General features: G+C 40.4%; 1 non-coding gene across 1 annotated transcript; it reads left to right on the forward strand.

Moving 5' to 3' along the window:
• The first annotated feature begins 9,587 nt into the window (after window positions 1-9,587).
• Window positions 9,588-9,694, forward strand: LOC141662945 (small nucleolar RNA R71). Its single transcript, XR_012551044.1, has one exon. It is a non-coding gene; the product is annotated as a small nucleolar RNA R71 (small nucleolar RNA).
• Window positions 9,695-23,628: the final 13,934 nt, after the last annotated feature.

Genomic DNA, 23,628 nt, shown 5'->3' on the forward strand with positions numbered 1-23,628 from the left:
GATAATTAGAAATATTTAACATCCCAAGTTCACTAACCGACTTAGAGAAAGTATTTTCATCAAGTGGTTTGGTGAAGATGTCTGCAATTTGATCCTCTGTGGCTATAAAGTATAACTCCACAGTGTCATTTATGACATGCTCTTTGATAAAGTGATACCTAATATCACTGTGCTTTGTTCTCGAGTGTTGAACTGGATTGTTTGAGATTGCAATTGCACTTGTATTGTCACAGAATATTGGGATCTTTGATACCAACAGACCATAATCCCGGAGTTGGTTCCTCATCCACAAGATTTGAGCACAACAGCTTCCAGCAGCTATGTATTTAGCTTTAGCAGTTGGTGTGGATACTGAGTGCTGCTTCTTGCTATGTCAGGATACCAATCTTCTTCCAAGAAACTGACAGCTTCCTGATGTACTTTTCCAGTCAATCTTACAACTTGCAAAATCTGAATCTCTATAGCCAACTAGATCAAAATATGTACCTTAAGGGTACCAAATTCCAAGATTTGGAGTTCCCTTAAGGTACCTAAATATTCTTTTAATAGCTATAAGATGAGATTCTTTTGGTTCAGCTTGAAACCTAGCACATAAGCATGTTACAAACATAATATCTGGTTGTTAGGGCGAAAACACGCGCTAATATTCACGCAAGTATACGCGTTCGCAAGTAATATAGAATACTTTCTAGTTCGTTCCCACAGGGACTCAGACTAAATTATTATCTAATTAAACTCACTCACCAATGTATGATTACTTCTCAATGTTAAGACACTAACACTTAAGATTGTTGATTAAATATTAACTACAATTAACTACTTAATTAATCACTTACTTAACACTTCAAATTATCAATAATAAAACACTCATGAGATCACAACTTCATTATTACTTCCTTCAATAGCCATTGTTATTACCTTTAGCATGTGACAGTGATGATATTAATCGAATAACACGAAACTGATAAAAGCCAACTTTCATTGTACTAATACCATTCTACCAAACATCCACAATTAAGATAGAAGTTGAATAGTCATCAATTATGTTGAGTTCCTATATGTCTACAGAAATTGACAACACAACGATTTAAGCACAAGTTATTCCTTTTGATTACATAGGGCAAATAAAACTGTTAGAGTTACCCACTAATCATGCACAACGTACATGAACCTATGCTAGCATGGCAAGTTCTAAATTTCAAGATCCACCGTCGCTTCACAAGAGATTAACACCCTATCTTATATGTTCGCGACGCACATAAGACGAATACGCACAACCAATACTAGATATCATACAATCATCACAAACTAAAGTATAAAACAATTAACTAAAGAATTCCATAATAAATCCGTTGCAACCCCATGATCACGATTAGCCCATAATAGCACTTATCGTCATTATGGGTTCATATGAAATCATGATAAGCAAACACAAGAAAATAATAACTAAACTAATTATATTAAAACAGAGTACGTCACAAGAGTAAATAAGTTCAAAGTAAGAAAACTAGCATCCAACGTTACAACGAAACAAGAATCACAAGAAAATATGCTTCCTCTTCGTTGCGGTGTGCTAAATCGGTCTTCTTCCTTATCTCTTTTGCTCCTTGCGTAAAAACACAATCTTCTTCAATCCACACTTGTGAAAACGTCTCAAATCTACTTATATAATAGTCCCATAAAACTCAGATTACATAGAAGTGGAAACCAAACAGAAGTAGAAGTCCTGAAATAATATATTTTTTTCCCCGACCCTGCGCGGCCGCTCAGCATCCCGACCCTGCGCGGCCGCTCAGCAATGCTGAGCAGGCGCTCAGACCTCTACTGGAAAAAATCCGATTTTGCTCCGTTTCTTCACCGTAATTTGCCCGTTTCTTTCCTCTCGCAATGGTGAACACATGCCAAGGCTTATTCTTGATGATTCCTCCCCCGAAATGCAACTAATACCCTGAAATGCATAAACACTAGAAAAACGCATCAAATACACAAAATACTTGATTTCAAGACACCAATTTAAGCCATTTTAAGACGTTCTAAGTGGTATAAAATGCCACTTATCACACCCCCAAACTTAAATTGATGTTTGTCCTCAAGCGTCACAGACTCAAAAACAAATAAAAACATGCATGAATGCAAATCTATATGAAAATGCAGCGATCCCCCTTACTACGATTAACCAACCAAATTGCAACATCTCAACAAATGCAGTTAGACAACTAAAGATCAATAAACTCATGCAAACGAACATACAGCCAGAAACGTGGTGTGTGCAAATGCTTAACAGATATGCTTCAGAACTAGACCAATTATTATGACTCGACTATTCTCAAGGCAATCACATGATTATACAAAGAATAAAAATTCTAGGCACAAAGTGATATACAACACTACAAGAATTCTGGAGCTTATTACGGAATCGTGCTTTTTATTCACAACACAAATGCTTATTTGACCGTGCAATGAGTGAGGTCCACAAAAGACTTATACAATGGTATCCATATAACGAGCGTTAGGTTAGCGGATCCCAGACTCTAAAAGCCTTAGGTCCTAGGCACAAAGTCCCCTAAGAACTTAATAACTCGAATACCAAAGAGCCCACTCTTGATCAATTATGCATAAACTAATTTTTTTTTTTTTATAACTTCTGAGCAAGTGCGTTTCGCTCCATCTTGCTCAACCCTAGACTACTCGCACCATATGCGAGCCGGCTACTAGCCATTTGACGCCTAGCCACAACTAGCAACAAATTCCTTTCTTTTTCTCCAAATTTTTTCTTTTTCATGCCTTTATCACTAAGAACCTATTATCGAATTCTAAGCATAATAAATAGATTGACCTCGGAAACAACCAAATCATAACAACAAACTAGCCCTTACGCATTCTCTAAGACTTAGTGGACTTACAATTGTTTCTAACATGCATATCAACCTACACGACTTAATATCACTTTAATGCTATCACTACACTCGCATCAATATCACAATTCAGTCGATAAATCATTGCAAAAGGGATCATGGTAAATGCATGAGCTACATGACATACATAACAAAAAAACTATATGGCATAAATTATGCAACTATATGAACTAAACTATCATGAATATGCAGATATATGACACACACACAATATTCCTTAACTACCACCCCCAAACTTAAAATCTTCACAGTCCTCGGTGAAGGTAGTAGAAAGGAACACAGGGTATACCTACTCGGAGTCATCATCATCACCCTCAGTGGGTGGAGTATCAGGCGGCGGGTATGCAGACTCCTCACCAAAAACTGGCCACTGGATATTAGCTCCAAGGCCCCGAAAAGCAGTCCCTAACGCAAGGGTGAGCTCCTGAGCAAACCTGCTCTGCGTCTCATACATGGCATCCATCCACCGTGAAAGCCTCCTATACTGAGCATCAGCCAACCCAGCACCCTCCTGAGCCCTCGAAGAACCAGCCTCATCACGCCCTGGCCTAGCCATCGTAGCTCCTCGTGTTGGACGCCCTCCTGGAAGACGATAACCCAGCCCATGCTCCTCAGGCTCACCACCAGTCCACTCCTGCATCCCATTCAGAGTGCCAGAATCAATCGGAGCTGCCGGCAACTGCTCATGAGCCGGCCAGTTCACTCCCACTGCTTGGCATAGCTTCGTAACCGTGGATGCATAAGGGATGTTCATATGTTTCGCTCCCCTCAAAAACTTCAGAATTCCTTGGTAGATAAACTCACCAAGGTCCACATAGTACTCCTCATTCAGAATTCCCCACAACAACTGTGCTCTCTCAACTGTGACCTCGTGTGCATGCGAAGAAGGCAAAATATTAGCACAAATAAATGCATTCCATGCACGGGCATACCTGTTCATGGTGATCGCCGAAAAGTGACGATACTCATTAGTGCCGGTCTTGAAGGTCCAAACTGTGCCCGGTCGACGGAGAGTCGCACAAATCAAATCCAAGTCAAAATCCTCAGCAGTCTTTTCATTCCAGTTTTCCTCCTCGGGTTTCCTCTCTCGCTGTCCAATCACACGGCGAATCGCCGCAGGGTGATAATCAACTGTAGCCCTCGGACCATAGAAAACCCATTCTTTTCGGCCTTCGCGTTCGCATAGAACTCACGAACAACGCTCATCGGTACCACTTCGGGTGACTCACAAAAAGCTATCCACCCCTTCTCTGCAATCATGGGCAGCAACTCACCATCCCTCCCCGATGGTAAAAACCCTCTCTCTTTCAGAATTGGCTTCCCCAAAAGCCTAGTGTACTCCTCCTCCGCAGCTCTGTCAGTTAACCGAGGCCTTGCAGCAGTACCCCTCGATGAATCAGCAGTAGGAACTGTGCTGCTGTTGTCAATAGTGCGTGCTCTCTTGGGTGCCATTGATTCGTGAAAAAAAAAGTGTAAGAACTGAGTTTTGGTGTTTGGGAGAGAGTTAAATGTAGGAAGTTTGTGGGAGATATGTAGGATAGGTGTATGTATATATAGGGTGTGGATTAGATTAGGGTTTGGGAATTAAGGGTTAAAATGATGGGGTAGTGGGAACAAATCGTGGGTTTATGGGCTACAATTGTTTTTATTTTTTTTTTATTTTTTTTTTCTGAACTGTAAAAAAAATTCTGGTACTCGACCCCTGAGCGGCCGCTCAACAAAGCTGAGCGGGCGCTCAGCTTGCTGAGCGGGCGCTCAGCTTGCTGAGCGGGCGCTCAGGGGGTCACTGGAAAAAAAAAAATTTCAGCCCCTGTTTTCTAATTTTTTTGTGTTTTTGGATAAGTTATTAACTTCTAAGGGTTCCTGTAACAACAATTCATGGGTTGCCTCCCACGCAGCGCTTCTTTTTCGTCATTAGCTTGACGTTTCGTACCCTTCTCAAGTAGTCAACAAAATGGCACTAACCACTTCTCGGTTTACCATGTTCCCATAGTAGTGCTTCAAACGCTGACCGTTAACCTTGAATGCTTGGTCCGGATCATTTTCAAAAATTTCCACCGGTCCATGTGGAAACACAGTTTTGACGATAAAAGGCCCATACCACCTCGATTTCAACTTCCCTGGAAAAAGTCGGAGTCGAGAGTTGAATAAGAGAACTTGTTGCCCCGGCACAAATAACTTAGGATGTAGCTTCCTATCGTGCCACCTCTTCACCTTTTCCTTATACATTTTGTTATTCTCGTACGCTTGAAGTCGAAATTCATCAAGTTCATTAAGCTGAAGCATTCTTTTCTTACCAGCTGCATCTAAATCCAGGTTCAACTTTTTCAATGCCCAGTAGGCCTTATGCTCTAGCTCCGCAGGTAGATGACATCCCTTACCGTACACCAACTGAAACGGGGACATACCAAGTGGAGTTTTGTATGTTGTTCTGTAAGCCCAAACAGCTTCATCGAGCTTTAAAGACCAATCCTTCCTTGACGGACAAACAACCTTCTCTAGAATGCGCTTTATCTCTCTGTTAGACACTTCCGCTTGACCATTTGTTTGCGGATGATAGGCAGTAGCTACTCGATGTTTCACATTATAACGCTGCATCATAGAATTGAACTTACGGTTGCAGAAATGCGATCCTTCATCGCTTATGATTACCTGAGGTGTTCCAAACCTTGTGAAAATTTGCTTATGAAGAAAATTTAGCACTGCCTTTGCATCATTTGTCGGTAAAGCTTTAACTTCGACCCATTTTGAGACATAATCGACTGCCAGCAAGATGTACTGGTTATTGCAAGACGAGATAAAAGGTCCCATGAAATCGATTCCCCAAACATCAAAGACCTCGACTTCAAGCATCACATTTAATGGCATCTCATCTTTCCTTGTTAAATTTCCCACTCTTTGGCAACGATCACACCTTAAAACAAACTGGTGAGCATCCTTGAACAAAGTAGGCCAAAAAAAACCTGCTTGCAGAATACGAGCTGCCGTCTTCTCACCACCATAGTGTCCACCATAAACCGTGGAATGGCAGTCTCGTAATATCCCCTCCGTCTCACAGAACGGGATACATCTCCTGATGATCTGGTCAGCTCCCTGTCTAAACAAATATGGTTCATCCCACATATACCACTTCACCTCATACAGAAACTTCTTCTTTTGAGCGGATGTCAAATTAGGAGGCATTACATTGCTAACGAGATAGTTTACAATATCTGCAAACCATGGTTCTTCCTCCTGAACTACGAACAACTGCTCATCCGGAAAAGATTCATTGATTAACGTCCTATCTTGTGAAGTAGAATCGGGATTCTCCAACATAGAGAGATGGTCAGCTACTTGATTCTCAGTACCTTTTCTATCCTTGATCTCTAACTTAAATTCCTGAAGTAAAAGCACCCAACGAATGAGTCTCGGCTTCGAATCCTTCTTGGAAACCAGAAAGCGAATAGCCGCATGATCAGTGAATACTGTTACTTTCGTACCAAGTAGATAAGATCAAAATTTCTCGAAACCAAAGACTATAGCCAAAAGTTCCTTCTTAGTAGTGGTGTAGTTCAATTGGGCCCCATTTAAAGTCTTACTCGCATAGTAGACCACATGGAAGAGATTTTTCTTGCGCTGTCCCAGAACTGCACCTACCGCATAATCACTCACATCACACATCATCTTAAACGGTTCTGTCCAATCTGGTGCTGTAATAACTGGTGCAGTGATCAAACTCTTCTTGAGAGTCTCGAATGCTGCCAAACATTCATCATCAAATTTGAAAAGCACATCTTTCTCAAGCAAATTGCACAACGGCTTAGATATCTTTGAAAAGTCCTTGATGAATCGCCGATAAAAACCCGCATGACCAAGAAAACTACGGATTCCTTTCACAGAATTAGGTGGGGGAAGATTTTCAATGACTCCCACCTTGGCCTTGTCCACCTCCAGACCCTTGCTAGAGACCTTATGCCCAAGAATAATGCCTTCACGCACCATAAAATGACATTTCTCCCAATTGAGCACCAAATTAGTTTCCACGCATCTTTTGAGTACGGCGCGCAGATTATTCAAACATTCATCATATGAATGTCCAAAGACGGAGAAGTCGTCCATGAACACTTCGACATTATTTCCAATCATGTCAGAGAATATAGCCATCATACATCTCTGAAAAGTGGCTGGGGCGCCACATAACCCAAACGAAACTCTGCGAAAAGCAAACGTGCCAAATGGACAAGTGAAGGTAGTCTTTTCCTGATCTTCTGGTGCAATACAAATCTGATTATACCCTGAATAACCATCCAGAAGATAAAAATACTCATGACCCGTCAACCTGTCAAGCATCTGATCAATAAATGGAAGAGGGAAGTGATCTTTCCTTGTGGCTTTGTTCAATTTTCTATAATCCATGCATACTCTCCATCCTGTAACTGTTCGAGTGGGGATGAGCTCATTCTTTTCATTTACGACCACAGTGATACCTCCTTTCTTAGGTACACATTGTACGGGGCTCACCCACGAGCTGTCAGAAATAGGATAAATGATGCCTGCATCCAGCCATTTTAGAATTTCTTTCTTCACCACCTCCTTCATGATGGGATTCAGTCTTCGCTGCTATTCCACAGTTGGCTTAATACCTTCATCTAGCAGAATTTTATGCATACAATATGAAGGACTTATCCCCTTAATGTCTGCTATGGTCCATCCAATAGCCGATTTGAATTCTCTCAAAATCCTTAAGAGCTTGTCTTCCTCACTACCTGAAAGGTCAGATGAAATAATAACAGGTAACATAGATGAATCACCTAAAAAAGCATACCTCAAGTGTTCAGGTAATGGCTTGAGCTCCAAGGTAGGTGCTTCCTCTATTGATGGTTTGAGCTTTCCTTCAGCATTCTTAACGTCAGAAGTACCAAGAGATTCAAACGGCATGTCTAGCTTCCGCTTCCAGGGAGAAGCATTCAGATATTGTAATTGCTCGTTGCCATCTTCATCATCGCTGTCAAAATCCCCCACTAAGGCCTTTTCCAATGCATCAGACATTAACATGCGATCGAGTTCTGAAGTAACCGCAGAATCAATCACATCCACTTTTAAGCACTCCTCATCTTCTGTAGGGAATTTCATTGCCTTGAATACGTTGAAGGTCACATCCTGATCTTGTACCCGCATAGTAAGTTCACCTTTTTGTACATCTATCAAGGTACGACCAGTAGCCAAGAAAGGCCTTCCCAAGATTATGGGAATCTTCTTATCTTCCTCAAAATCCAGAATAACAAAATCTGCAGGAAAGAAGAGCTTATCCACCTTGACGAGCACATCCTCCACTATGCCCCTTGGGTAAGTAATGGAACGATCAGCCAATTGTAGAGACATGTATGTGGGTTTTGGATCAGGCAGATCCAGCTTTTTAAAGATCGACAACGGCATCAGATTAATGCTTGCTCCCAAATCACAAAGGCACTTGTCAAAAGTAAGATTGCCAATGGTGCAAGGAATAGTGAAGCTTCCTGGATCTTTTATTTTTGGTGGTAACTTTTGTTGCAGAACAGCGCTGCATTCTTCCGTGAGAGCAACGGTTTCAAGGTCATCCAGTTTCACCTTCCTTGAAAGAATAGTCTTCATAAACTTCGCATAACTAGGCATTTGCTCCAGAGCCTCAGCGAAAGGTATATTGATGTGAAGTTTCTTGAACACCTCCAGAAACTTCCCGAACTGTCTATCCAGCTTTTGTTGCTGTAATCTCTTAGGAAAAGGTGGTGGAGGATAGAGCTGTTTCTCCCCTGTATTAGCCTCAGGCAGAGTGTGTTCAACAGTAGTCTTTCTTGGTTCCGCCGCTTTCTCCTTTTGCTTAGATTCTTCATCTCTAATTTCAGTTTCTCCTTCTTTTGCCTTTTCAGCATCAGCAACTTTTCCAGACCTTAAGGTAATAGCCTTGACTTGCTCTTTAGCTTCCTTCCTGCCTGGTACTTCCGTGTCACTGGGAAGAGTGTCAGGTTGATGATTGAGCACTGTATTGGCTAATTTACCGATTTGATTTTCCAAGGTCTTGATAGAAACCGCCTGACTCTTGCACAACAGCTTAAGTTCCTCAAAATCAGCACTAGTAGGTGCAGCTGTACTTCCCTATTGAGGATATGATTGCCTTGTAGCATACTGCTGTGGTTGGTGGAATCCAGGTGGGTTAAACTGTTTACTCACTCCTTGCTGATATGGTGGCTGAATAGCATTCTGATTATTCCCCCAACTGAAATTTGGATGATTTCTGTCGTTAGGATGATAGGTCGCTGGCACAGGCTGCTGTTGTCGCTGATAATTATTCACATACTGAACTAATTCGTTGACAAGAGAACACTGATCCGTAGCATGAGAACCTGCACAAAGCTCACAAACCATAGCTATTTGATTAACTCCATATATAGCCAAAGAATCAACCTTCATTGATAGCGCTTGGAGCTGGGCTGCAATAGCGGTGGCTGCATCAACTTCCAGAATACCTGCTACCTTGCCTGACGTCATCCTCTGAGTTGGGTTTTGATGCTCATTGCAGCCATCGTCTCTATAAGATTATACGCCTCAGTATAGCTTTTAGCCCATAAGGCGCCTCCAGCTGCTGCATCGAGCATGGGCCGAGATTGGGCCCCCAGACCATTATAGAAACCCGTGATCACCATCCAATCCGGCATTCCATGATGTGAACATTTTCTCAACATTTCCTTGTAGCGTTCCCAAGCCTCGCACATAGATTCTGTAGGTTGCTGCGCAAACTGAGTAAGAGCACTCCTCATAGCAGCAGTCTTTGCCATCGGATAAAACTTCACCAGAAACTTTTGTGCAAGATCTTGCCACGTAGTGATGGACCCAGCTGGTTCAGAATGTAACCAGTCTTTAGCCTTGTCCCTCAGTGAGAATGGGAAAAGCCTCAACTTGATAGCCTCATCAGTCACGCCATTATACTTAAAAGTGCTGCAGATCTCGACAAAATTCCTTATGTACATGTTGGGGTCTTCAGTTGCCGCTCCTCCAAAAGAAACATAATTCTGCACCATTTGAATAGTGCCCGGCTTGATTTCAAAGGTGTTAGCTTGAATAGCCGAATGAAGGATGCTTGACTGAATGTCATCAATTTTAGGCCGAGAAAAATTCATAAGAGCTGGATCAGCTTGAACAATACGATCTCCCATGTTTACTGGTTCTTTCCGCTCAGTTCCTGAATCCGAATCCTCAAAATTTAACTTCTCCGGAATATCAAGAACTTCGTCTGTCTCCTCAGCTGTATCTAAAGTCCTCTTGCGAGCACGAGAACGAGTTTGCATAAACGCTTGCTAAAGTACCTGAAACACAACCGGAAATAATAATTAACTACTACGTCCTAATCACTGAGTCCTAATGACCAATGATGGTGAGTATATAAACTAAACAAATACGCCGAGTCCCCGGCAGCGGCGCCAAAAACTTGTTAGGGCGAAAACACGCGCTAATATTCACGCAAGTATACGCGTTCGCAAGTAATATAGAATACTTTCTAGTTCGTTCCCACAGAGACTCAGACTAAATTATTGTCTAATTAAACTCACTCACCAATGTATGATTACTTCTCAATGTTAAGACACTAACACTTAAGATTGTTGATTAAATATTAACTACAATTAACTACTTAATTAATCACTTACTTAACACTTCAAATTATCAATAATAAAACACTCATGAGATCACAACTTCATTATTACTTCCTTCAATAGCCATTGTTATTACCTTTAGCATGTGACAGTGATGATATTAATCGAATAACACGAAACTGATAAAAGCCAACTTTCATTGTACTAATACCATTCTACCAAACATCCACAATTAAGATAGAAGTTGAATAGTCATCAATTATGTTGAGTTCCTATATGTCTACAGAAATTGACAACACAACGATTTAAGCATAACTTATTCCTTTTGATTACATAGGGCAAATAAAACTGTTAGAGTTACCCACTAATCATGCACAACGTACATGAACCTATGCTAGCATGGCAAGTTCTAAATCTCAAGATCCACCATCGCTTCACAAGAGATTAACACCCTATCTTATATGTTCGCGACGTACATAAGACGAATACGCACAACCAATACTAGATATCATACAATCATCACACACTAAAGTATAAAACAATTAACTAAAGAATTCCATAATAAATCCGTTGCAACCCCATGATCACGATTAGCCCATAATAGCACTTATCGTCATCATGGGTTCATATGAAATCATGATAAGCAAACACAAGAAAATAATAACTAAACTAATTATATTAAAACAGAGTACGTCACAAGAGTAAATAAGTTCAAAGTAAGAAAACTAGCATCCAACGTTACAACAAAACAAGAATCACAAGAAAATATGCTTCCTCTTCGTTGCGGTGTGCTAAATCGGTCTTCTTCCTTATCTCTTTTGCTCCTTGCGTAAAAACACAATCTTCTTCAATCCACACTTGTGAAAACGTCTCAAATCTACTTATATAATAGTCCCATAAAACTCAGATTACATAGAAGTGGAAACCAAACAGAAGTAGAAGTCCTGAAATAATATATTTTTTCCCCGACCCTGCGCGGCCGCTCAGCGGCGCTCAGACCTCTACTGGAAAAAATCTGATTTTGCTCCGTTTCTTCGCCGTAATCTGCCCGTTTCTTTCCTCTCGCAATGGTGAACACATGCCAAGGCTTATTCTTGATGATTCCTCCCCCGAAATGCAACTAATACCCTGAAATGCATAAACACTAGAAAAACGCATCAAATACACAAAATACTTGATTTCAAGACACCAATTTAAGCCATTTTAAGACGTTCTAAGTGGTATAAAATTCCACTTATCACTGGTCTACTTGCTGTGAGATATAGTAATGAGCCTATCATACCTCTGTACCTTGTGATGTCAAATTTCTTACCAGTTTTGTCCTGATCAAGCTTGGAGGTTGTTAGCATGAGAGTCTTTGCTGGAGTTGAATCTTCCAGATTATACTTCTTGAGAAGTTCTCTGATATACTTGGATTGACAAATGAATATTCCATCTTTCCTTTGACTCACTTGTAAACCAAGAAAGTAGTTCAACTCTCCCATCATACTCATCTCGTACTTCCTCTACATTAGCTTAGAGAATCTCTTGCAAATATCATCATTAGTAGAACCAAATATAATATCGTCAACATATACTTGAACTAATATCATATCAGATTTATGCATTTTATGAAACAGAGTTTTATCTATGACACCTCTAGTAAAACCATTTTCAAGTAAAAACTCAGAGAGAGTGTCATACCATGTCCTTGGAGCTTGCTTAAGACCATAGAGAGCTTTGAATATAAAGTATACAAAATTAGCCAGATTTGGATCTTCAAAACCTGGTGGTTGTTCCACATACACTTCTTCTTCTAGCTCCCCATCTTCACGTCCATTTAATAAACTTTAAATTCTGAATATGCTGCGAATTCCAGAAACATCTTGATTGCCTCAAGTCTAGCCACTGGTGCATAGGTTTCGTCATAATCTACACCCTCTTCTTGAGAGTAACCTTTAGTTACCAGTCTGGATTTGTTTCTCGTTACAATGCTATCTTCATCTAGCTTATTTCTGAATACCCATTTAGTCCCTATCACTGACTTGTCCTTTGGTCGGGGTACCAGTTTCCATACCTTCTGCCTTTCGAACTGATTGAGTTCTTCTTGCATAGCAATAACCCAATCTGGATCTTCCAGTGCCTCATCCACTTTCTTAGGTTCCATTTCTGAAAGAAACCCTGAAAAGTGACATTCATTCTGAGTGGCATGTCTAGTTCTTACTCCTGTGTCAAGATCATCAATGATCAATTCAAAGGGATGGTCTCTGTTCCAAACTCTTTGACGAGGCAGATATGATCTTGATATTTCCCCTTGTTCAGTCTGATGTTGAGTGTGAACTATAGATCCTCTTTCTGCTCCCCCTGAGTTGCTGTCACCATGACTGGATGATTCTGATCTGTTTATAGTGGTTCTTGATTGGGTTCCTAAATAATTATCATGATCATTGTTTCCACCATTATCACCACTTGATCCTGAATCAACATTGCCATGTACCACATGCACAGTTCTAGCAATCTCAGGTTCTATTGTATCCAAAGGATCATCTGATAGATTTTCAAATTTCAGAGATTCAGAATCCTTTTCTCTCTGCAGGCTTGCCAACTTGGTGTCATCGAATGTTACATTAAGGCTTTCAATCACCTTCTGATCAGCAATCATATAAACCCTATAAGCTTTAGATTCCAGAGAATAGCAAAGAAATATGCCTTCTTCTGCTTTAACATCAAACTTTCCTAGATGTTCATTTCCTTCCTTCAGCACAAAGCATGTAGCACCAAACACATGGAAGTATTTCAGTGTTGGTTTCTTGTCAGCCATTATCTCATAAGAAGTCTTGTCATGATCTTTATTAATCAGGGTACAATTTTGAGTATAACATGCTATGTTGACGGCTTCAGCCTAAAAGTAGGTAGGAAGTCTTGATTCACTTAGCATAGTCCTTGCTGCTTCAACCAAGGTACGATTCTTCCTTTCTACTACCCCGTTTTATTGTGGAGTCCTTGGAGCTGAATACTGTCTCGAAATACCTTTCTCCTTATAGAATTCATTTAGAAATGCATTCTTGAATTATGTCCCATTATCTGATATCATCTTTCTAACAGGTAGTTTCGCTTCCATCTCAATCTTCTTTATATGATCCACTATCATCTGAGGTGCTTCATCCTTGGATTGTAAAAACAACACCCATGTGTACTTGGAGAAATCATCGACCATCACTAAAGCATATATTTTCCTTGATAGTGACAATACGTTCACTGGACCAAATAAATCCATGTGAATCAACTGAAGAGGTTCAGTTATACTTGTCATTTCCTTGCTTTTGTGTGATGCGTTCTTTGATTTCCCTTTTTCACATGCTTCACAGAGTCCTTCTTGATAGAATTCAATCTGTGGTAGTCCTCTCACTAGTTCTCTCTTGATCAAGGAGTTCATTGTCTTGGAGTTCAAGTGCGAGAGCTTCTTATGCCATAGCCAACTTACTCTGATGAAGCTTTGCTGTAGAAACATCCGCTTACTCCATCACAGGTAGACTTCAAGTCAGCTACGTACAGATTACCTTTCCTTACCCCCTGTAAAGCAAGCTTCTCATCTTTCCTGTGAGAGATCAAATATCATTCTGTTCTAAAATCAACATTGTATTCCCTATCACAAAACTGACTTATGCTCAAAAGATTATGCTTTAATCCTTCCACAAGAGAGATGTTTTCAATGATGACATTGCCAATTTTCAAATTGCCATATCCCTTAGTAAATCCTTTGATGTCATCTCCAAAGGTAACTATAGGGCCAGCTTTCTCAACCACACCTATGAGCAAGGACTTTTCTCCTGTCATGTGCCTGGAACATCCACTGTCCAGAATCCACATGATCTTTTCCTTTCTCACCTTACCCTGCAAACACAGATTGATTAAGAAGACTTTGGTACCCAAGCTTTCTTGGGTCCTGAAGATTTAGGGGTAGAAACAATATCAACAAATGAAACCTTTATAGGCTTAGTTTTCACTTTGACTGACTCCTTCTCAGTGCTAGTCTTATCATAGATGTGAAACTTAGAGACATGAGGTACTACAGTCTTAGCCTGTGTGTGCTCATTACCCATGCTTGTCTTAGTGTCAGTGCAAGTGCTAGTAGTTGCATGATAAACTTTAAAATATTCAGACACGGTAACAAATGCACATGGCATACATCCAACTACACCACAGGGTTCATGAAAACTAGGCATGTTAAGCATGGCAGGCATACTGGAAGTTGCAATAGATTACACTTTATCTTTAGTGCATGCATGTGTAAGGTGTGCAGCAAAATTGCAATTATTACAAAGCAACCTAGATGCAGATGAAGAAGATGCAAAATCAGATTTCTTATTAACACCTACCTTTCCATTCCTGTTATTCTTAGTCTTAACCTTAACACTTTCACCAGTCTTAGGGTTGACTATTGGTTCTGGTTTCTTAAGTGTATCAGGTTCCTTTCTATCCACCTTAGCACCTAGGTCAGTTATGGGTTTAGCTTTACTAACTGGAGCCTTATGAGTCTTAGGGGATTCCTCTACCTTCTCTCTATCTTCAGCAATCAATTCCTCATTGATTAGCAAACTTACTTCATCCAAAGGTTCTGAAACAGACTCAGTGAATAACGGAGATACAGTATCCTTAATAACATATGGAACCTTTTCTGAGACAAACATGGTTATCTCAGATGTACCACTATGTTTCTTATTGTCCAGCTTAGAATAGTCAAGTCCTATTGAAGTCTTAGATTTAGATCTTTGACTATCTATTATCTCCTTCTGAGTCAAAGCTGCATTCTTAAATGCCTGTAACTTCTTCTCTATATCAGCAATTTGAGTTCTAAGAATGGCTTCTATGCCTGCATTGTACTTAACCTTATTCTCTAGATATTCATTCTTTTGCTTAAGTTCTTCTAGTCCAACTACCAGCAATTCTAGTTCTTCATTTCTAGAGGTTAAACTCTCAGATTTAAGAACTAACTTATCATTTTCCATTTTATATGCAAGCATGCTAGTATGAACATTATACAATTCTAAAGTAAGCTCATGCACAGTAGATTTGTATTCAGATATAGACATATCTATAGTGATAAGTTCAGGAACCTGAGATGATTGTGGTGATTCCTCTGCAGAGTCTGCCAGAAGAGCCAGATTTATATACTCTTCCTCTTCATCCGAATCAGTATCATCCCAGCTTTTTCCTTTAGCAATGTATGCTCTTCCCTTTTTCTTTACCACATAAACATTCAGCTTCTGTTTCAGCTTCTCATTCTTCCTTTTCAGATCTTCATAAGTTTCCTTCTTTTCATAAGAATCATTTAATTTAACTGCCTTAGGCTTTTTGCAATCAGATGCAAAGTGCCCTAACTCATTACGATTGTAGCATCTGGTTTTACTCTTGTCTATATAACTTGACTTGTAGCCTCCTCTGGAGCTTGACCCTGACGAGTAGTTTTCTTTCTGAAATCTCCCTGATGAACCCCTTGGTTTGTAGTTGGGCTTTCTTCTGAATCTAATATGACTAAATTTTGCAGCCATGTATGCCATAGATTTGTCCTCCAACTGTTCAAGTTCCTCTTGAGTATAAAACTCACTTTCATCTTTTGGCTCACCATGAGCAATTTCAGCTATGACAATTTCTTTAATTATTGAAAAGGGTGCAACCTTATTTTCTTGATATTCAGGTTCACGAACTACAAGTGTAGTGGTTTTTGCAAGTGCCATACTCTTACTGTTAATAGAACCAGGTCCATAGATAATAGCTCTCTGCTCTTGCTCCAGCTCATGTGTTCTTAGCTTACCATAGACATCCATGGATATAGTAATAAAATCCGCTCTTTCCCTGATTGATGTGTTCTTTTGTTCCAGGTGAACTGGGAGCGTCAGCATAAACTTTCTGTTAGACTCTCGTATAGGGTAAACTTTCCCTTGCAGCTTTGATTCACTTAACAGTATTGTATATCTCTCAAAGAGTGAAGATAGTGCTTCTCCGGGTTGAAGTTTGAATGCCTCATACTGAGTCGTTAGAATATCCATCCCGTTTTCTTTGACTTCTTCTATTCCTTCCATCAAAAGCTCAATGTATCCCATATATCTTTTGCACTGTTACATCCTAGAAGTTGATGGCTCATATCATTATCGGTCGATTCCACAATTATGAGTTGAAGGCTTGTGTCCAGATTTATCAACTCCTTATCAGTTTCCGTATATTTAGACGGATCCCTGAGAGTGGATGAAGAAGGAATTCTCACACTAGTTGGGGTTGTGGATTCAGCAACTACTTCCATCGGAACATAAGGTCCATTCAGTAATATCCCAATGTAAAGTGGATTCGAAGCTTTCATAAACAGCATCATCTTTTTCTTCCATAGGTTATAATTATCTCTATCGAATGGGGGAACCTTTATACTTCCAATTCTTTGGTTGTTCATCATCTTGGCGGAATTAAATTATTTAAAGTTCAAAAATTTCAAGAAATAAAAATTTTTGAAAATTAAAAAATTCAAGAAATTTTTCAAGAACTAGTTTCTTTCTCCGGATCTTGATTTGTATGTCAATCAACAAGCTCTGATACAAATTGTTAGTCCCAAAGTATCATAGAAGGGGGGGGGTTGAATACGATACCTACAATCTTTTTCAATTTGTTTCAAGTTCTTCGTTAAAAGTACGGAATCAAAAATAACACAAAACAATTCGAGGAATATATTGTTTTATTAATATAAACCTTGAGGTTGCTACAATCTAATCAATTTATTGATTAGCTACAATAAATTCAGCAGCATAACAGTATGTTTACAAAGATAATAAATGTGAAGCTTTAATGGAGCTCTCGTAAACTTTATGTGTTTGCTGAAGAAGATAACTAACTGAATGAAAATATATTCAATTTGCTTCGGTAGTCTTTTCAAATTCAATGGACAGGTGGCCAATTCTTGTCCACTCATTTCATTAAATTTTCTGCACTTCAAATCAGTGAACAACACATCTATGGCGACAGCTCTGTGGCGACAGCATCCCCTGTGCCTTCTCTCTGGCGACAGCTTCCCCTGTGCCTTCTCTGTGGCGACAGCTCTGTGGCGACAGAGTTGTCTTGTGCATATCTCTGTGGTGACAGCTCTGTGGCGACAGCTCTGTGGCGACAACTCTGTGGCTACAGCTCTGTGGCGACAAAGTTGTCTTGTGCATATCTCTGTGGTGACAGCTCTGTGGCGACAGCTCTATGGCGACGGAGTTGTCTTGTGCATAACTCTGATAACAGCTCTGTGGCGACAAGTACTCCTGTGGCGACTAGATAGAGAGAGCTGTCATGACTTAGAGTATTTTAGCTCTTTGTCAAACCATTCTTCAATGTATCAATCAATTTTCTTCCGTGATTGAATCAAAATACTTTCTTGAATATTGATGTTTGGTGCACTGGTCTGGTTCAAAAACAACTAGCATTGAGAGGATCATAATTCAATTTGTCTTGTGTTCCTGAGTTAATACAGACTGATGTTTATCCATTGTTTCTCTCACTAAACCCTTGATATGTAACACTTGAAATCAATACATGCAACTGATGCTTAAAGTCCCTTGATGTCTTATTCTTCATGGCTGCTTAAATATGACAATGAACTTCTTCCCATGATCTGTTGGAGGACTTAACGAGTCAATCACATTATTTGGTTCTTTGTGTTTATAATTTCTTCATCTGTAGGGTTCCTGTGCTTCACAGTTTAATATTGTTTATCTATTTCTGTTTTCCTGTTGAGTTATAAATCCTCGATTACATGTTACATTATATTATGCTTTACACCTTATTTCCTAATTAAATGATTTGAAATCTGTATTTGTTCGACCCGGAATGTACACTCTAAATTATTTCCATTTAAATGATAAAACTTATTTTGAGCATCCAATAGCTTAGAACAATTTCATTCTATTGTTTGATTATTGCCATTATATGCACACCAAAATGCATGACTTAGATAAATTTATGACTGAGAAAATTTCTAAAAATTGTAATTTTTACCCCTGCCCGGGGTCAAAAAATACAACCCATATGTACTTAGAAAATTTCTAAAATTGAAATTTTTACCACTGCCCGGGGTCGAAAAACACAATCCATGCGTACTTAGAAAAATTCTAAAAATTGAAATTTTTAACCCCTGCCCGGGGCCAAAAACACAACCCATGTGTACTTAAAAAATTTCTAAAAATTGAAATTTTTACCCCTGCCCGGGGTCGAAAAACACAACCCATGTATACTTAGAAAATTTCTAAAAATTGAAATTTTTACCCCTGCCTTGTGTCAAAAAACACAACCCACGTGTACTTAGAAAAATTTCTAAAAATAAAAATTGTTACCTCTGTCCGGGGCCGAAAAACACAACCCATGTGTATTTAGAAAATTTCTAAAAATTGAAATTTTTACCCATGCCCGAGATCGAAAAACACAACTCACGTGTACTTAGAAAATTTCTAAAAATTGAAATTTTTACCCCTGCCCGGGGCTGAAAAACACAACCCATGTGTACTTAAAAAAAATTTAAAAATTGAAATTTTTACCCCTGCCCGGGGCCAAAAAACACAACCCATGTGTACTTAGAAAATTTCTAAAAATTGAAATTTTTACCCCTGCACGGGGTCAAAAAACACAACCCATGTGTACTTAGAAAATTTCTAAAAATTGAAATTTTTACCCCTTCCCGGGATCGAAAAACACAACCCATGTTTACTTAAAAAAATTCTAAAAACTGAAAATTTTACCCTGCCCGGGGCTAAAAACACAACCCATGTGTACTTAGAAAATTTCTAAAAATTGAAATTTTTACCCCTGCCCGGGGTCGAGAAACACAACCCATGTATACTTAGAAAATTTCTAAAAATTAAAATTTTTACCTCTACATGGGGTTAAAAACACAAACAACGTGTACTTGGAAAAATTTTCAAATATGTTAAAATTCATCCCTACAAGGCAAATGCGAGAAAACAAGATATAATATAAATGAATCCGGGGAAACTGACCCCGGAAGAATCTAACATACATACAAATTTAAAAAGCCAGGTGCTTAGTTTAGAATCACTTAAAAATATCAAATTCAAATTACATGGCACGAGGGCCAAACATATCAATCTTCAGCTGCTGGCTCGGAGGGAGGAGAAGGAGGCTGCTCCGGATCTTTCTGAGGAAGTGGCGGTTGCGGGGCTAGAGGAGGCTCGGAAATAAGAGAAGCATTAGTTGACGGTCCAACCCCGGACTCTCTAGCCAAGATGACATTAGCTTCATTCTCCAGAGGGGTCTTCTCCTCAATGTACTTCTCAAAGAAGGCATCAATGGTACCCCTGGGGCAATCCGCAAGGTACCGAGAGGCAACCCTTCAACATATCTGGATCTTCTCCGGGGATTTCTCGTTCAACTCCTCGAAATAAGCTAGGGTCCCCCGAAAGCTGGCTAAAACTTCTTCCGCAGTTGGCCTCGCAGCCAGCTTCCGGTTCTCCCCCCTCATCTCCCAGACAGAGGCCTCAGCCTGATTCTGCCCCGCCCTGATTCTAGCCAAGAGCTTCTTGTGAGCCTCAATCTCCTTGGCATTAGCCTCTTTCAGCTCCTTCAGCTCCCGGGCCAAATTCTCAGCCTGAGTCTTAGCAACATCCCCAGCCTCAGCTTTCACCTTCAGAGTCCGGGTAATGGCCACCAAGCCTGCAATCCGGGAGTTGGCCTGCGAACAAATACGAGTCAAAACTGAAGAATAAAAACACAGAAAAAAGACAAGTACAAAACTAAAGCAAATACTTACAACAGTGATATCCTCCTGCATAGAAACAAGAAAGTCTTCGAGAGGCTCCATCCGATACTGCCTCCTCTTGACAGTTGTGGCGTAGTTTCCAAATAATTCCTTCTGGCGAGTCTCTGGAGTGAAACTAGCCAACAATGCCTTAAGGGTTTCAGGCGTATCCGGGGTCATCTCCGTAGCAACCTTCTTAGAAGCCTGGCTCCCAGACCCCTCGGCTCCCTCCTCCCTGGTCTCCGCAGACACATTCTTCCTCTTTCTCGGAGCCTTCTGCTGCTCCTTCTCCTTTTCTTTCACCGCTTCCTCCCGAGGCTCATTGATCTGGATAGTAGTTCTCCCCGGACGTGTAGCCGCAACCGGTCCAGCTCCCGAACCAGCACCACCATCTTCAGCTTCACCAACTTTCTTCTTACCGCTGTCCAGACTGTTCAGACCCCCAATCCACCTACACCTCGCAACCAAATCCTTCAAATGTGCAGACATATTGCTTGGATACGGTATCAACTTCGGAATACCTAAAGTAGCAACAATTCAAATATTAGGCCCGAATAAAAGAAGACAATAATAATAAAAAGCAAGGAAAAAATTAAGGAAAAGTGACTTACATCCGGCATCATGCATATTCACATTATTGTTAAAAGTGTCCCGGGTCCACTGTGCTCCGAGTTCCCCACATAAGGCATACAACATCGTGAGAGCGCCTTGTCTGAGCCTCTGGAACGGAAATTTATCTGTTTTGAAATTAAATTTGTGAAGTGGCATGAACTCCAAATCCCCACCCTGGAAAAATATGAACTCCCAGTGCCAACCCTTAAGGGAGGTTAGCATGCTAACCGGGAGAACCATCTTGTCGGACGGAAACCCACAATCCTTAATCCAAAACAGTAGCTCATATATCGGCCTACTTATAGATATTATAATCCTAAAGAGATGGTGCAAGAGCCTAAATGTGGGCAGGTAATCTTTGGCATGACAGCAAGCCAGGAACCAACTAATCCACTTCACCGAGTTCGGGGCCAACTGAGTGAAGGGAATCCCATACACATCTCGGCAGAGGGATTTGGTGAAATGATGCAGGCCTAAGCACATTCCCGGAGATGCTCTAAGGGTATCCTGACATAAGTCCCAGCCGATATGTGATAAACACTCTCATGGGCCTCCAGCAACCTCCACTCATACTCATCCCCAAGGTTAAACGCGAGCCAAAATGCACTATCTACCTCGACATCGGTATTCTTCTCCCCGATCTCTTTATGCACAGGGCCACACTCATATCTTAACCTCAGGGCATTAAAGAACTTTCTGTCCATGACCGCCTCATCATACGGCTCTCTCCTATATAAGCCCTCCGGGCCCCCATAAACCTCGGACAAATCTCTGTAATAAAACCCAGGGGCCTGGGGTCTCTCCTACACTGGACAAAATAATGGTCTACGTACTCCCAGGACCCATTGTCGTTAGACAGGGTACCCCTGGGCCCCGGAACTAAGGTTTCGGCTAACACTTGGACCGGTCTCTCTGCACGAGGAGGCATTTCTAAGGAATCTCTACTGGAAGATGAAGAGGAAGAGTTAGGTTCTATCTCGCCTATAAATTCAGGTTTGTCCGGGTTCCGTTTCTTAAGGTTAGCTGTTTGCTTAAATCTCATACCTTGCATATACTATACATACATATATACATACATACATACATATATATATATATATATATATATATATATCTACGCACCCCGGAGTCAATGCCACACCCGAACCCGAACACAAAAATAAAAACCAAACAAGAGAAATTCAGAAGCGTGTATTATACAAATCCAAGGTCAAACACAAGATCTACACAAAATATATACAATTTTAGCCAAAAACACAAACCAAGAACAGACCCCGGACTCAGCTAAACTCTACACTTCCAAAAACCCATTTTTTCGCATAGAAATTTAGCAAAATCGGTGTTTCACACACAAAACAAATATAAAAAACTGCAATGCTATACACAACATTACAACCACACAAACTCAAGTTTAAAGCAGCGAATCAGTTGCAAAACTCGAACAAAAACTACAAAGTATCGAGACCATAGTCTCACAAATTGATGGCATGTAAGGCACAGAGTCGAAAGAGAACAGGAAAAGTGAAAGAAAAGTAAAGAAACTTACAAGTAACAGGAGAAAGAGAGAGGTTTCAAACAAAAAGCTTCAAAATTTTCGACAAATTCTCAGTGTTTTCTCTCAACCTTGTATGCGCGTAAAAGAAAATAGAAGAAGGGGTTGTAAGTATGTATAGGAGAGTGAGAGAAAGAGGAAAAGAGGTGAACTGTTTTTTGGCCAAAAAAACGTCCACGCCACGGGGCGGCTTCCCATTGGTCCACAAATAATAACTGCAGAACAGTTATTATACCTCTTGTCACGGTAATTATTGCAAAGGCACGTCTTTTCAAAAAAGGGGGGGGGGGAAGCGTTTTGTGCACTCAAATATACATGTATATACATACATAAATATTTGTCAGTCCAGATGGAATTCCAACAGACTCCAGACACCCCGAAATTTTAGCCGTTGCTTTTCAGAGTCCGGTCAAATCAAGGACAGCCTGTCCTTAACCATCCGTCCTTATCTCAAATTAAGTTTCAAGTCAAAGAGACTAACCAAGTCAACCTTGGGGTCTCAAATTCATAAGACCCCGGAGTTAGGGGGCAACAAATAAAAAAAAACCCTAAAAATTTTCTAAGTAGTTCAACGAACCCCACCCTGAACACAAATCAAAGAGACTAACTAAGTCAACCCCCGGGGTCTCAAATTCATAAGAACCCAGAGTTAGGGGGCAACAAATCAAAGAAAAACCCTAAAATTTTTCTAAGAGTTCAAGGAACCCCATCTTGGACTCAAATCAAAGAGACTAACCGAGTCAACCCCGGGGTCTCATATACATAAGACCCCGGGGTCTCATATTCACGAGACCCCGTAGTTAGGGGGCAATAAATCAAAGAAAAACCCAAAAAAAATTCTTCTAAGTAATGCAACAATAACTAATCTACTCCCCCATCCGGGAAACCCGCATAAGGGAGTGGGAGGCAAATGATAGCCTATATTAGTTCTGGCCCAATAAGAGGAGTCCAGGGCCCAATTAGTAAGAACACTGAGGGACTCCAGGACACGTGGCAATATCACCACCGTCCAGGTGTCCCGGATCTGGAACCTTCCAACGGTCCGTATCCGGGAACACGTTGGCTCATCACAGTCGTCCATACGTCTCTCAATAAAAAACTCACCTACGGTCCAGATCCAAGGTACAAACCCCTAAACCGTAATGGGAAGCCTATAAAAGGCCAATCAAAAGGTGTATTGAGGGT

This window comes from Apium graveolens, chromosome 5 (genome assembly GCF_009905375.1).
Source record: "Apium graveolens cultivar Ventura chromosome 5, ASM990537v1, whole genome shotgun sequence".
Lineage (NCBI taxonomy): Eukaryota > Viridiplantae > Streptophyta > Magnoliopsida > Apiales > Apiaceae > Apium > Apium graveolens.